This window comes from Miscanthus floridulus, chromosome 3, assembly GCF_019320115.1.
Source record: "Miscanthus floridulus cultivar M001 chromosome 3, ASM1932011v1, whole genome shotgun sequence".
In the NCBI taxonomy this organism is placed as follows: domain Eukaryota; kingdom Viridiplantae; phylum Streptophyta; class Magnoliopsida; order Poales; family Poaceae; genus Miscanthus; species Miscanthus floridulus.
Window position 1 is genome coordinate 88,916,129 of NC_089582.1, and position 15,972 is coordinate 88,932,100.

A 15,972-nucleotide genomic window follows, 5' to 3' on the forward strand; every position below is an offset into this window, starting at 1 on the left:
AGAGAGCGACTTTGAATCTCCCGTGAGAAGGTCGTGGAAAGATTCCACGACATATTCGGTCATCCCTACAAACTCATCGTTCGTAGGGGATGGGTGCATGCACTGCACCACGAGGTGGCCAACGGTCCCTGCAGCATTGCGCAGACCGAACGGGAACGCTATCGGGACGCCCCAGGTGAGGTGTTCCGAGGAGAGCGGTTCCCCTCCAGCGAGTTACATCATGACGTTGGCGAAGGAGAAAGTAAGGCAACGCAGGTCCTCTCTAGATGGTCAGGGTCCTAGGAAGGCGTCGAGTTGATGTTCTAGCCTCCTGTAGTCAAAGCCGAGGAGCCAGTCGCTCCTAGGGACAAGGGCCTCCGGCGCGTGCAGCTGCAGCTCCTCAAGCGTCTCGACGATGGCGTCGAGGTCAACGGAGTGGAGAGGCTGGACGGCGGTGGGAGCCTATGCCAACTCTCCCTCCGTCGTGACGATGAAGTCCAGGCTCCTGAAACGCACGTGCGCGCCCGGGACCCACTTGACGCCGTGACTAGCCATCCGAGGCCAGATGTGGACGTCGACACGCACAAAAAACCCCTACCTGGCGCATTAACTGTTGGTGTTTTGGATCACCGGCTAGTAAATTTCTAGTTTACGTGTCTGGCCCGGATGATGTGCTCGGATGACACAAGGATTATACTAGTTCGGGCAGAACATTCCAACGTCCAGTCTGCTGCTGCTCGTGTTACCGACACTATCTGTAGTAGGGGTTACAGATGGGCGAGAGAGGGAGCGGATCCCAGGTCTCTTGGTGGAAGGATTGAGAAGTGCTGAGAGTTTGTTCAGCTGCTCAGCCGTGTGCTCGTGCCTATCTCCCTCGCGTGTTGCGTTGTGTTCCCCCCTTTTATAGAAGAAGAGGAAGATGCAGGTTACATCAGAAAAAAGGGAAGAGGGAGACAGAGAAAGAGGGAGAAAATCCAGGAGAAGAAGCCCTCTGGGACCACCGCGTCCTTCTTCTCCTTCATGCGAGTCTCGGCGATGCTGTAGATGGTGAGGGGGACAGCTCCACGCCGGGCTCCTGTTCACCACTGGTGCCATGCCTCGATGTCATCAGCTGGTCGTGGCATTCCATCCCGTCCCGGTGGACAGCGTGGTGAACCAATGTGCCTGTCAGCAGCCGTACGGGGATTAGGCAGCACAGCGCCCACGCACCCGTCACTGTTGGTGATGCGAACCCCCGGGGTGGCCTGTTGTGGCCATGGGTCACGTCAAGGCATGCCTGCGCCCCTTTTGGTATTAGAGGCTTTACCCAGTCCTACACGCTTGGACCCGTAGTGGTTGGGGGTGGTATAGACCCCGCGCTTGAGGGGTCGGGTGAGATGGAGCCCGTGCCCTCAGGGTCAGGTGAGACGGCTCCCGCACCCTCGGGGTCAGGCGACACGGGGCTGTGCTCGAGGGGTCTGGCGAGCCGGAAACCGTCCCTTCGAGGTCGGTCGAGACTGAAATGCGTCCTTGATTATCTAGGCGAGTTGTCGTCCGCGGTCCTCAGATCTCTTCTTCGGGTATCCCTAATACTGACATGTAGTATCTTCTGAACTTGACATATGAAGTTGTTAACACATTTGTGCTCTGTTAATACAATGAAGGTAAAAATGCTGCTGCTGAAACCTTGAACTAGGGAACACGTGTACGGATAGTGCTCGAAGCTGCACAAGGTATGCTCCAATGAATTACACATATAGCCAACTCATTTCTTTTAAGCAAATCTGCCATTTGTTCCTCTTTTCCATTTTCATCTCCTGGCATTATTCCTGTTGTAGGTCTGGATTATCTGCACAAAGGATGCAGCCCGCCAATAATTCACCGGGATGTGAAGAGCAGCAATATACTGTTGGGTCAGAATCTGCAAGCTAAAATAGCAGACTTGGGACTTAGCAAAACATATATTAGCGATGGCCATACTCACATTTCAGCCACGGCAGCTAGCACGACTGGTTACATGGACCCAGAGTATGTCTCTCTCCCTATGTATGCTATAACATTTTGGTAGTACTTTTATACTTTCATTCCTTGTTCTTGTTGCTTGTATTCCACTGAGAAGTAGTATGTGTCGGGGACCTAATACCAGGGTACCCCAGGGGATGGAACCGATAACCACCAAATGTAAAAAACTTCTGGACGCATAAGGGCGCCATATCATCCCTTGTTCGAATGACAGGAGTTCGGTTCCGCCTTGCCCGACACCTTTGGGACGGGCTCGGTCTCGCCCGAGGGCCGAGGGATAAACTCCGTCTCGCCCGACGCCTTGAGGACGGGCTCGGTCTCGCCCGAGGGCTGAGGGATGAGTTCCGTCTCGCCCGATCCCGGAGGGGTGGGGTCAGCCTCACCCGACGCCTTTGTGGGATAACCCTGCCTCGCCCCAAAGGCTCAAGGCTAATCTCCGTCTCGCCCGACGCCTATAGGGCGGGCTCGGTCTCGCCCGAAGGCTAAGGGATAGATTCCGCCTCGCCCGATCCCGGAGGGATAGGGTTAGTCTCGCCCAAGAGATAGGGACTGGCCTCCGTCTCACCCGACGGCCCAGAACAAGCCTCGCCCTGATCGATATCTATCCCTCATAACGATGGGTACAGGACGAGACAAGACGTTCGGGTCAACCATGGCTCCAACGACCATACCCTGCGCCCTGACAGGAAAAGAACTGCCAGGGAACGACAGGACTGATGCTTTAGACCCTTCCGGGCGCCGCAGAGCCCAAAAGGTATTACAGGTGCGTGCACCTCACTCTGTAGAGTTGTAGGCGCCGCCTTCAGCTCTGGGACACGGAACCCAACGAAGATATACGACAACCGCTACACTCCAAGAACGGATTTGCTATCTCCACGAACGATGGATACTCCGTCACCGCGCTGTGGACCCGAGGGAGCGGGGGGGGCCCTCTTCCTGACCCCTCAGGTCCTCCAAGTCAGAGAGCCTTGGCCACGGCGCTACACCGGACCCCGACCCCGAATTCTCCCAACAGGAATCATGGGAACCAGAAGGCGTGTGGAGCAAGGCTGGGGGGAGGCCCCTAAGTCAAAACCACTGTACTACAGCCCATACCCTGGGGGCAGCATGCTGTGACTGATCTGACATCCCACAGAGATATTGACAACATCGTAAGCACTTATCTTCCTTCGCACTCATCAGAATGGGGAACCTGACCAGGTAGACATGAGCCACAAGGCTAGGTAGAGTATGTATCCTGGAGCCCTCACCCTTGTAAAGCTAGCCCCTTCATCTATAAAAGGGGATGCGCATCCTTCATCAAGGAGGAGGAGGACAATAGGACGGAAAAAATAGGACCGAACAATAGAACACATTCACACACATTCAAGCAGCTACGAAGCTCTTGACCACCTTTCAATCCTTCGATCAGAGACTTGGGACCAGTCCCTCTCTCGGCAGTTTGTATCCCTTACTACAGATTGTTTACGGTGCTAATAACACAAGCAGCAACAAACTGGACGTAGGGACGTTCCGCCCGAACCAGTATAAATTCTGTGTCCTTTAGCGCACCATCCGAGCCTAACGCGCATTACTATAAATTTACTTGCCGGTGCTTGTACGAAACACCGACAGTTGGCGCGCCAGGTAGGGGCTCTGCGCGTTCCAAATCAGGTCTCGGATGGCCACCCACGCAATCACCTGGGCCCCGGGCGCACACGTGCGTTTCGGCGACCTGGATTTCATCATCACACTAGGAGGAGAGCTGGCGCTGACTCACTCAGCCGCCCCATCTCCCCCTTCGATCAACTTCAGCCAGTCTCAGGCTTAAGGGCCCACCGGGCAACTCCCGGGGAATCTCGTCACCCAAGGAGACCTCTCACAACACCACCATGTGTTCGGAAGGGTCCGGATGGAGCGCCCCGACAGCGTTTCCGTTCGGTCTCCGCAACGTTGCGGCGACCGCTGGCCGCCTTCTGGCGCTACGTGTGGTTCAACCACCCACGGACATCGAGTTCGTGGGGGCGATTGAGCGGGATACGGAGACCCTCTACGAGCTCCTCAACGAGGAGCCTGTATCGCTCTCCAGCTCAGATTCCAGTAGGGGGAGCCACCACCCTTCCCGGGAATGCTACATGACGCAGACCCCCGAGGGTCACGTCGAAAGCGCCTCCAGGGAAGAGGCCACCCCTACAAACAATCCTGACGGCAGATCCGGGGAGGATGGGACAGCCCCATCTCACCTGAGGATGGAGCAGCTAAGGGCTCGTCAGCAAGAGATCAATGAGGCCGGGCAAGGGCTCGCACGGGAATACGCGGACATCAATCGCGAGATTGAACGCCGCAAAGACGGGGGGCGCGCGCGCGCCACAGCCCGCACCGTACATCAAAGGATCCTCACCGACGATGGGGCCTTTCCTCACTTCACTCGAGCCAGCCAGAACATCGCCGCAGCAACCGCCTTGCTGCATGGCCTCCCGGAGGCCGCGACGTCCGAGGATCGACGCGCTTATCGGGAGATTCGCACGTTGCTCGAGCGTGCAGCCGCGCAGCAGGCGGAAAGTTCGTTGTCTCGACGACGCGAACCGGACACCAGCCAGCGCGCACCCTCAGTGCGTCCCACCAAGGACTGCATCCGTACACCAAACACCGCCAGCCGGCGGGCAGCCCTCCGTCGTCCCTGTACATCAGCGCCTCGGCCGTGGCCGCGACGTACGCAACATCATCGACGCCCGGAGGCGTGCCCACGGCGACGAGGGAGAAGCAGCGCTGCCGCGGCTATCATCCCCGACGTGGCGGGCGCTACGACAGCAACGAGGACCGAAGCCCTAGCCCCGTCCTGCCAGGCCCTCAGGCCTTTGGTCGGCACATCCTCAACGCTGCGTTCCCTCTAAGGTATCGACCGCCTACGAACATTCCCAAATATTCTGGCGAGACAAATCCCGGGCTTTGGCTCGAAGACTATCGGCTTGCATGTCAGGCCGGTGGTGCGAGTGATGATAACTTCATTATTCGCAATCTCCCGCTGTTCTTGGCCGACTCGGCACGAGCATGGCTGGAGCACCTACCGTCCGATGCTATTCAGAGTTGGGCGGATCTGACTGAGATCTTCGTGGGTAATTTCCAGGGCACGTACAAACGCCCTGGAAACCCATGGGACCTCAAGAACTGCCGTCAGAAGGCCGATGAAACCCTCCGCGGGTACATCCGGCGCTTCTCCCGACAGTGCAACGAGCTCCCGAACGTCGCCGACGCCGACGTGATAGGAGCCTTTCTGTCCGGAACGACCTGCGAATCCCTGGTCCACAAGCTGGGACGCAGGGGCCCGCGAACTACCAAGGAACTTCTGGACATCGCCACCAGTCACGCCTCTGGAGAGGAGGCGGTCGGAGCCATCTTTGATCGCTCCGACGGAAAGACAAGGCGGGACGAGGACGCTAGCGAAGGCGCCTCCAACCGTCCCGCCAAAGGGAAAAATAAGAAGCAACGGCGCGACAGCTCACTCGCGGCCGCTGCCGACCGCAAAGGTGGCCGGAAGCCCGCGGAGGGCACCCCGAACCACTTCGAGAAAATGCTCGAGGGGCCATGCCCAAATCACGCCTTCCCGGCCAAGCACCTATACAAGGAATGCGGCCTTATGCGCAAATACTTGGCCGGGGGTCTGAACAAGGAGGAGCAGGGGAAGGAGCCTGTTCCCACCACTAACGACACGGAGGAGAAGGACGACACCTTCCCAACACCGACCAGTGCCCTCATGATCTTCGGAGGATCAACGGCCTACGACTCCAGGCGCCGCCAGAAGGTCGCACGTCGAGAGGTCTATACCGCAGGACCGGCTATGCCAGCATATCTCCGGTGGTCGGAATCCGCCATAACCTTCGACCGGACCGATCATCCGGATGCCATCCCACACCCGGGAAGGTATCCGCTTGTCGTCGACCCGATCGTCGGTCCAAAGCGGCTCACCAAGGTACTGATGGATGGGGGCAGCGGCCTCAACATCATGTACGCCAAGACGCTCGACGAGATGGGCGTCGACCGAACGCGCCTCCGCCCCGTCCGAGCACCTTTCCATGGCGTCGTGCCAGGAAGGCAAGCTGTGCCACTAGGGCAGATTGACCTGCCCGTCACTTTTGGGGATCGATCCAATTACCGGACTGAGACCCTCACCTTCGATGTAGTGGGATTCCCGGGGACTTTCCACGCCATTCTGGGGCGACCATGTTACGCGAAGTTCATGGCCGTACCCAATTACACATACCTGAAGCTGAAGATGCCGGGCCCCCGTGGGGTCATCACCATCGGCACCTCCTTCCAGCGTGCTTACGAGTGCGAGGTCGAATGCTGCGGACACGCATCCGCGGTCATCGCATCCGAAGAGCTCGCCACCCTCAGGGAGGAGGTCATTGAAGGGACACCCGACGCAAAGAAGTCGTCCGGATCGTTCGAATCGGCAGAGGGCTCCAGGGACGTGCTTTTGGATCCCAGTAGCTCCGAGGGCAAAAAAGTCCGAATCGGGACCGCGCTCTCCTCCGCATAGGAAAGCGCGCTCGTCGACTTCCTCCGCGCCAACAAGGACATCTTTGCGTGGAAACCCTCGGATATGCCGGGCATCCCGAGGGAGGTCGCCGAGCATACTCTCCAAATCCTCCCGGGCTCCAAGCCGGTGAAACAACGCCTGCGCCGCTTCGACGAGGAGAAACGCAGGGCCATCGGCGAGGAGATAGCCAAACTACTGGCCGCAGGATTCATTAAGGAAGTATACCACCCAGAGTGGTTAGCAAATCCTGTTCTTGTTTCGGAAAAAGAGCGGGAAATGGAGAATGTGTGTTGATTATACTGGCCTCAACAAAGCGTGTCCAAAGGATCCATTTCCTTTACCACGAATAGACCAAATAGTCGATTCCACCTCGGGGTGCGAAACCCTCTGTTTCCTGGACGCATACTCAGGCTACCATCAGATCGCGATGAAAGAGTCCGACCAGCTCGCGACATCTTTTATCACGCCCTTCGGATCATTTTGCTACGTTTCGATGCCGTTTGGTTTGAAAAACGCTGGGGCAACGTACCAGCGCTGTATGCTTAGTTGCTTCGGAGATCTCATCGGGCGAACCGTTGAGGCCTATGTCGACGACATCGTAGTCAAATCCAAGCGGGCTGACCACCTTGTCGCCGACCTTGAACGTACCTTTGCGAAACTCCGGGCGAACGGCATCAAGCTCAATCCCGAAAAATGTGTTTTCGGGGTCCCGAGGGGCATGCTGCTCGGCTTTATCGTCTCCGAGCGTGGCATCGAAGCCAACCCAGAGAAGATATCAGCCATCACGAGGATGGGCCCGATCCAAAACATAAAGGGGGTTCAGCGGATCACCGGGTGCCTTGCCGCTCTCAGTCGATTCATTTCACGCCTCGGCGAACGAGGACTCCCCCTTTATCGACTCCTGAAGAAAACTGACCGCTTCGAGTGGACAGCCGAGGCTCAGGAAGCACTTGACATGGTTAAACGATTTTTAACTAAGCCGCCGGTCCTAGTTCCTCCATGCGATGGAGAATCTCTCCTACTATATATATCGGCCACCACCCAAGTGGTTAGCTCCGCCTTAATAGTAGAGCGAGAAGAAGAGGGGCACGCCTTCAAGGTGCAGCGCCCTGTATATTTCATCAGCGAGGTGTTATCCGACTCCAAAACCCGCTACTCCCAGATCCAGAAACTCCTCTACACCGTCCTCATCACCAAGAGGAAGCTACGCCACTACTTCGAGTCACACCCCGTGACAGTAGTGACGTCGTTCCCCCTCGGCGAGGTCGTTCGTAGCCATGACGCTACAGGAAGAACCGCAAAGTGGGCACTCGAGCTGATGGATCAGGGCATTTCTTATGTGCCCCCGAACGGCGATCAAATCTCAGGCACTGGCTGATTTCATCGCGGAATGGACCGAGGTCCAGATGCCACCAGCAGCCGTCGACCAAGAGTACTGGGTAATGTACTTTGACGGATCGCTGATGAAGAAGGGTGCCGGAGCAGGACTAGTCCTTGTATCCCCCCTCGGGGTGCACATGAGGTACATGGTTCGGCTTCATTTTCCCTCATCAAACAATACTGCAGAATACGAAGCGCTCATCAACGGCCTACGAATCGCCATCGAACTGGGCATCCGACGCCTCGACGTCAGGGGCGACTCTCAGCTGGTCGTCAACCAGGTCATGAAAGAGTCAGGCTGCCACGATGTCAAGATGGAGGCATATTGTCAAGAGGTCCGACGTCTGGAGGACAAATTCGACGGCCTCGAACTCAATCATATCCCCAGGCGCCTCAACGAAGCGGCCGACACACTCGCAAAAGCAGCATCCAGCCGAGAGCCAGTTCCAACAGGCGTCTTCGCCAGTGACCAACACAAACCCTCGGTACGCTACGCGGGGTCGGAACAAGCCGACGGATGGCCCTTCTAGTCCGACCCCCAAGGCCGATCCGCCAACTGTTCCTCCCGACCCCGAGGTCATGGAGCTTGAAGATGACCCAGCAATGGAGTCCGATCCTCCCAATGACTGGAGAACGCTTTACATCAACTATCTCCTCCACGACGTACTACCAACCGACAAGACAGAAGCCCGACGGCTCGCGCGACGCGCCAAATCCTTCGTTCTTGTAGAGGGCGAACTCTACAAACGAAGTCACATCGGAATTCTGCAACTTTGTATCCCGGACGAACAGGGAAAACTCCTACTGAGCGACATCCACGGAGGGGCATGCGGACACCATGCCGCACCAAGAACCTTGGTTGGGAAGGCATTCCGACAGGGTTTCTATTGGCCCACCGCAGTAGCCGATGCCGAGCAAATTGTACGCACCTGCGAAGGGTGCCAATACTACGCTCGGCAAACACACCTCCCGGCCCAGGCTCTCCAGATGATCCCCATCACGTGGCCCTTCGCGGTCTGGGGGCTTGACCTGGTTGGGCCACTTAAAAAAGCGCCCGGAGGCTTTACCCACCTGCTTGTCACCATAGACAAGTTCACAAAATGGATTGAAGCTCGGCCAATATCCACAATCAAATCCGAGCAAGCTGTGCTGTTCTTTCTCGACATCATCCATCGCTTTGGAGTACCGAACTCCATCATCACAGACAACGGCACGCAGTTCACCGGTAGGAAATTTGTTCGTTTCTGTGACGAACAACACATCCGAATCGACTGGGCAGCCGTCGCGCACCCCCGGACGAACGGACAGGTCGAGCGCGCAAACGGCATGCTCCTTCAAGGCCTCAAACCCAGAATTTTCAACCGGTTGAACAAATTCGGCGCGCGTTGGCTCGCTGAGCTCCCGGCTGTGCTCTGGAGCCTAAGAACGACTCCTAGCCGGGACCACTGGCTACACACCCTTTTTCATGATCTACGGCTCCGAGGCCGTTCTCCCAACGGACCTCGACTATGGAGCGCCAAGAATCAGAGCATATGACGAACAGGGAGCCGAGGCATCTCACCAAGACGCCATGGACCAGCTGGATGAGGCCCGCGACATCGCCCTCCTCCGTTCAGCCAAGTACCAACAAGCGTTACGGCGGTACCACAGCCGACGGGTGCGGGGTCGAGCCTTCAACGTCGGAGACCTCGTTCTCCGCCTTGTGCAGAGCAACAAGGATCGCCACAAACTCTCCCCGCCCTAGGAAGGGCCCTACATCGTCGCGGAAATACTTCGCCCAGGCGCCTATCGGTTGAAAACCATCAAAGGAGAGGTCTTCACCAATGCCTGGAACATTGAGCAGCTACGTCGTTTCTATCCTTAAAATAATCTTGCACTTTTCTTTATCAGTTTTTGTCTTAACAGAACCTCGATCCTTAGTGATCCCCGACCCCTACAAATCGCGAGGGGTCAGACCTCACTCGGGGGCTGGCATGATGATCGTAACATATGTTATGTGTAATACAAGTATCGCGATTGCAAAAAATCCCTGTGTTATACTTACAAACATTCTATAAGTTTTCCATTCGCCTCGTAAATGAGTCTCGAGGGCTAAGACCTTGGGAACCAATTCTGAACACAACTGGTAGGACTGCGAGACACCCACGCCCCAGCGGCTGCAACCTCTTTGCTCACCAGTTCAATCAGAATTAGTTTGCCCACGTTCCTAGCTTCCTATGACTTAGACCATGAGAAGAGTTGGAAAGCGCTAAAATGACTTGCCACAAGCAAAGGATGTAATTTTGTTCATTTTTTGCACGAATTCACCACTTACAAAGCGATGTCATTACAAAAAAGGAACAATATACTCTGAAGACTGTTTACTCGGGGGCTTCCCCACAACGTTATTTCATTACAGTCCTCGGCTCAGCTCTACCACAAGTGCTACTACGATCGCCGCGCCACGCTCTCCATCGGCGACGTCGAGGGCATGTACACGGGCCAGTTCGTCCACTGCGGCCGCCGTGACACGCTCTCCATCGGCGACGTCGAGGGCATGTACACGGGCCAGCTCGTCTACTGCGGGCGCCGTACCACGCTCTCCATCGGCGACATCTTCGCTGGATCCTCGAAGGCGCCACCATCTATGACGCCTCCGCCGGAGCGTCCGGGGACTACGCCATCGTCGTCAGCCGCAACCCCGGCAGCAACGCCACCGTCATGACGTCTGGGGACTACGCCATCATCCCCAGCCATAACCCTGACAACGGCGTAGGGGCAGGAAACGCCTCCCGCCAAGGGAGGAGCACAGCGAACGACGACGCAGTCAACGACGTACGACGCCCACCGGCGCCTCCTTTCCTTCGGCAGCAGCGACTCCTCAGCAAGGGCCGCGCGCACCATCTCATCTACGTTGGATAACCTCCGGCTCGACATCACGCACCAGAATCACGAGCAAGTTTGTAAGTTCTCTATCTCTCTCTCTGGCATTACTCTTCCTCACTCAGGAACCACCGCGACGCACGGACGCGTTTGGCGGAAAGGAAGAAGAAGGAGAGATAGCGGCTCGGAGGCAGAAGGGGAGGTGGGATGAGAGCTCCTCTCCCCCTCCCTATTTAAAGAGGAGGCGCAGTAACTAAGGAAAGGCGAAAGGTCGGACGAAAAACCCTCTCCCTTCCCCTTTTTTAATACGCAATCAATGCTGATTGATATCTGAGGGGACGCGCCAGAGGTGACGGGACGAACCCCGGTCTACGAAGCGTCCCTCTTTGGTCAAACTGAACACTGCCTGGGTATGGCCCGCCACTGACCCGCTCCGGACGCGGCGATTAAGGCGCCCACATAGGCAGACAACTTTTTCGCCTCCCCATGCAGGACCACGGACGACTCGATGACGGGACCCTTCAGATCTCCTGGGTCGACCGTTCGGCCCAGAAGACACGACGAACGAACGACCAAAGAAAGATAAGCCTCTCAGCCTTCACATTTTATGCGTTAAAATTTGTTCGCAAGATTCCGACCCCGTCAAATAGCAGGGGCGCGAACATCACTCGGGGGCTGTCGAGGATGACTACCAATCCAGACATCCTCTTCACCCGACCCCTCCGTACGCTTGAAACTAAGGGCGCGATATACAGGCACAAAGCTTTGAGTAAAACTGGACGAACTAGCAAACCCTACGCCCCGATAGCTACGATGTTTCTGTTCACCAGAAAAATCATGCTCAAACGCCTCTCGCATCTCTAGTTTCGACGTCCGCCTTTCTCAAAGAAGGGATCGGAGGGGTCCGCCTACAAGCTGTCAGGTTGCCCAAGTTAATCGAACAGCTCGGATCGTCACCGAGACACAAAAACAAAGAATGGCAATTCTTACACAGGTTTTTCCAACCTCGTCACAAACGTCAGGGCCCGAACCCATCTGGTAGGAGCTTTTCAGCCACTCATACCACCAAGGTAACGTTACCAGCCTTTATTTTCAATTAAACCTTGCATTCGAAACATTTCATATGCAGAAAATTGCATCCCAATGATTCGCGTCGCATCACGAAACGGCTGTCGCCTTATCCGATATAGGCAACCACAGGCTGAGGTTCGAAGGTCGGCCCGCGAAGGGCTCGAGGCCGCCTCACGCCGAACAGGGCCAGGGAGAGATAACCAAGACGAGCCCCAGCGGCCTTGCCCGATCCCGCTCAGAAGCGAACCGGGACGTCTCGACCTTCTCTCGTTCGATTCTAACCTCGAGCCAAACCCACAGAATCTCCATCGAGGAGAGGCCATCGGGCCCCCTGAGCTTATCGAACGACTCAGGCATCTGCCGGGAGGCGGGTTAAGAAGTTGTGGAGTGCCACCAGAGGGCTCTGCCGAATCCCATCAGCAAATGATGGACCCGGATTCCACACGAACGTACCCGTTAGCGAGCTCGTTGAGCACGGTACTCAAGCCGTCGAGGCAAGTGTCGTTCACTCAGCCCCTCCGATTGCGAAAACCGAGGACGGGGTAACACGCAAATAACGGCCGACCCCCATCAGACCCTAACAAGGCTCAGGGGCTCGGGCCAAACAATGCAGGGACAAAAGCCCCACCTTGCCGAGCCCATAGAGTCCCCAGTTGGGATTTCTGTTGGAAGACAGGGCAGGGATTATCATGATTCCGGTCTCCAGTAACACCCGACCCCAGGCAGGTGCGGGGGTCGGACCTTACTCGGGGGCTGTTAAGGTACGGCTACCTCCTCAATCTCCTAGCATTATAATCAGCGGCATAATTCAGGGGAACATATTGGTAAGACCGTAAAAAATCAAATCGCAAAAATCAAACAAAACGAAATTAAGACGCAAAAGCACGAAAGGCGTCCAGACTCAAAAAGTACTGACACTTGTCCACATATTACATATAAGCTATTCTCAAAATTGTTCGACTAATTACTCCCGCGAAGGGAGAACCATTTCTTTCAGACTGTCTGCCAGGTTCTTCGCAAGGGGAGCGACCATCTTCTCCATTTCCTCTAGCTCTTCATCCTCGTAGGTGGACGGAAAACCTTCGCTCATCACCCTCAGGTTTATTACCTTCTCATAATGGGCGTGGGCGACGGTAAAGGCCTGGGTAATCCCGGCGTGAAAGGCACTCTCCTCAAGTTGGCCCACCCGAGCCGTGATACCTCCGACACGAGCTGCGAGCGGGCTGGTCTCCACCGGCTCCGTCACATTCAGGGCGTTAAGGACCACCCCGACTGTAGTTTTGTAGAAGATCATGCTCATCGCTCTCCGCCTGAAGGGCCCTGCACGTATAGGCAGCCTCTTTCTCCAGCTTGGTGGCGGCGTTCTCGGCACTCAACTTTCCTTTCACCGCGTCATCAAGCTTCGCCCGGAGAGAGCGGACCACCTCGACGTCCTCGTCCACCCTCTGCTGGAGGGCTGTGGCCCTACTCTCGGCCTTCTGCCGGAGGTCCCGCTCCACCTCCAGCTCCTTCAGGACTTCGCCGGCCTTCTCATTGGCCGCGGCATTCCTCTGCAGCAGCTCGTCTCGCTCTTTTTGGAGTCTGGCAATCTCCTCTCCATCCAGCTTAGACCTCGCCGACAGGTCCTCGAACATCCCGTGCGCCTCCTCCACATCCTGACGCGCCTGGGCCTCCCGCTCCTGGACGATGGCAAGCTGGGCGGCCATGTTTGCTCGCAGCCGGGCCTCCTCGGAGAGGCGATCCCGCTCCGCCTTCTGCTCACGGAGGAATTGGGATTTTTTTCCGGCTATGAGCAACAAGAATCTGAAGAAGAAGAAGACTGATATAAGAAATGCGAGAACCCACAAACACATGAAGAAAGAAAAAGAAAGTCTAGAAAATACCTGAGAGGTAGGGATAACGATCTCACGGAGGGCTCCTCTGGCCGGGTCCAGGGCGTTCAGCATGGTCAAGATCCCGATGTCAAGGACCTTCTCGCTCCATACTCTCGGAATGATCATCGAGCGAGAAAAGAGCCGATGTCGGGTCCTGAGCAGCCATCCACTGGAGCGGCGGCTCTCCCCGCGCAGGGGAGCGGCTTCCTCCCGACAAAGGGGCCAGTGGCGGCTCCCTCCTGACCCTGTGCGGCACCACCGCCGCACTCAAGGACCCTCCGGCTGGACCCTCCTCCGTCTGGACCGCTTCGGGCGCCACGGGCGGATCCACATGGGCACCTGGCGGCGTGGATTGCACCACGCCCTCGGGTGCCACCACGACCGCGCCCGGCTGATCCTGGCTCGGCGCAGTCACGATCACCTTCACCAGCGGCATACGGTCCTCGGCCGGCTCTTCCACGCCCGCCACGGAAGAAGCCGCTCGCTCAGTAGCCTCTGCGGGCGTGGGAGCCACCATGGACGCCGTCGGTGCGGCCAACGCGGCCCCAACGTCGGCACCACCCCTGCCCGAAACAGGGGTGACTCCAGGCGACGCCGTCTGTCCCGCTTGAAGGGCGAGACTCTTCTTGGGCGCCAGCCCCAGGGGATGACCCGTCCGCAAGAACCTACACAAAGGTAATAACCGTTAAGTCAAAATAAAAATGGAAAAGAGATGAAAACAGAGGAGTCAAGAGCTTACGTTGACGTCCTCGGCCGGCGGAAGCGTTTTGGGGACGGATCCCTAGATCCCTGCCCTGACTCGTCCGGACGGGACCGTTTCTTGCCTGCCCCCTGCTCCGGGGCAGGGGGGTTCATCTCGTCGGGCGCAGCGCCGGAGTCGCTCCCCTCCATCGTCTCGTCGGGCGCGGCACCGGAGCCGTCCCCCTCCCTCGTCTCACGGGGCACAGCACCAGAGCTGCTCCCCTCCATCACCTCACAAGACGCGGCACCAAAGCCGGGCACGGCTCCAGTACCACCCCCCTCCACGATCGCCTCAGGGTCGATGGCAGCAAGCCCGGCGGCCCCTGTCCACCGATCCTCGGTCGGCACGCCGTGCGAAGCGGCGGACTCGCCGGCCTCCACCGACCTCATTGATTCACTTCCCTCTGCGTGAAAAGCAAAAGGCCCCTGCACGAGTGGGTGGCCACTTGTTAGCGTTTCCTCATCCTCCAGGACGCCCCAATCCACGTCGACGGCTACCTCGTCGTCGCCGTCGTCATCATCATCATCGTCGTCATCCTCACTGCTCACGTCCTCTCCCCGATCCCGTGCCTCCTGCTTCAGTCGTTTCGCCTTCTTCATCTCCTCCTTTGCCTTCTTGTCCCGCTCGGCCGCGAGTCGATTCGCCGCCGCCACAGCCCTGTCCTTCGGCAGTGGAGCCGGACTATCCTTGAAGACTAGCCCCCTCGGCTAGCCCCAACATCATAAAAGCAAGTATTAAAAAAGGGAGATTCAGGAGAAAGAAAGAAGTGCAGGAGAAGAGGGCTTACGAATTCAAAGAACCCAGGCTTCGGCCGCATTGGGGGATGCCCAGGCACCGGATACACGATGTCAAGGACCATGCCGGCAGAATCCTTCATCGACTCTGTCGCCTCCTTGACACGCTGCGCCACTTCTGAATAAGGGAGCGCCTCGTCAACGAGCACCGTCCCCTCGAACGATATCCCTGGCATCATCTGATGCAGGGGAAGCACACGTGCCATCAGTGGCGCCACCCTCCTCGTGTGGTAGGCACCGATAATCCCCGACCCCTTTACACCCCGACCCTTCAGGGCATGGAGGGCGGAGAGAAGGTCGGAGATGTGCTTCTTGTCTTTAGCCTGGACACCCCAGCCCCATGACGCCGGAGCATCCACAATAAGACGTCCGGTGTACTTCGGTAGGGGAGCACTCGCATCATCCCTAACATAAAACCATTGCGAATGCCATCCCTTGTTGGATGTGGCCAGACGCATGTACGGGTAACCCTTCGATCGGGTATGGCGCAGGTGAATGCTGGCACACCCTATCGGTGCGTCTACTTCTTTCCCCCCAATCTTCCTCTTCGACAGACTAACGCTAAAGAAATACCGCCACAGATCAAAATGGGGATCGATCCCCAGGAAACCCTTGCACAGGGCAACAAACGCTGCCATATGCTGTATCCCATTGGGAGTTAGATGCTGCAACTCTACCTCATAGTAATCTAATAGCCCCCGAAGGAATCTATGCGCGGGTACCCCGAATCCCCGCTCATGGAAGAGGGCA

The 15,972-nt window shown here is 57.1% G+C and overlaps 1 pseudogene; it reads left to right on the forward strand.

Annotated features, from left to right (window-relative positions):
- LOC136544007 (probable LRR receptor-like protein kinase At1g51890) overlaps positions 1–15,972 on the forward strand; it is a 174,645-nt pseudogene that overhangs the window by 155,757 nt on the left and 2,916 nt on the right.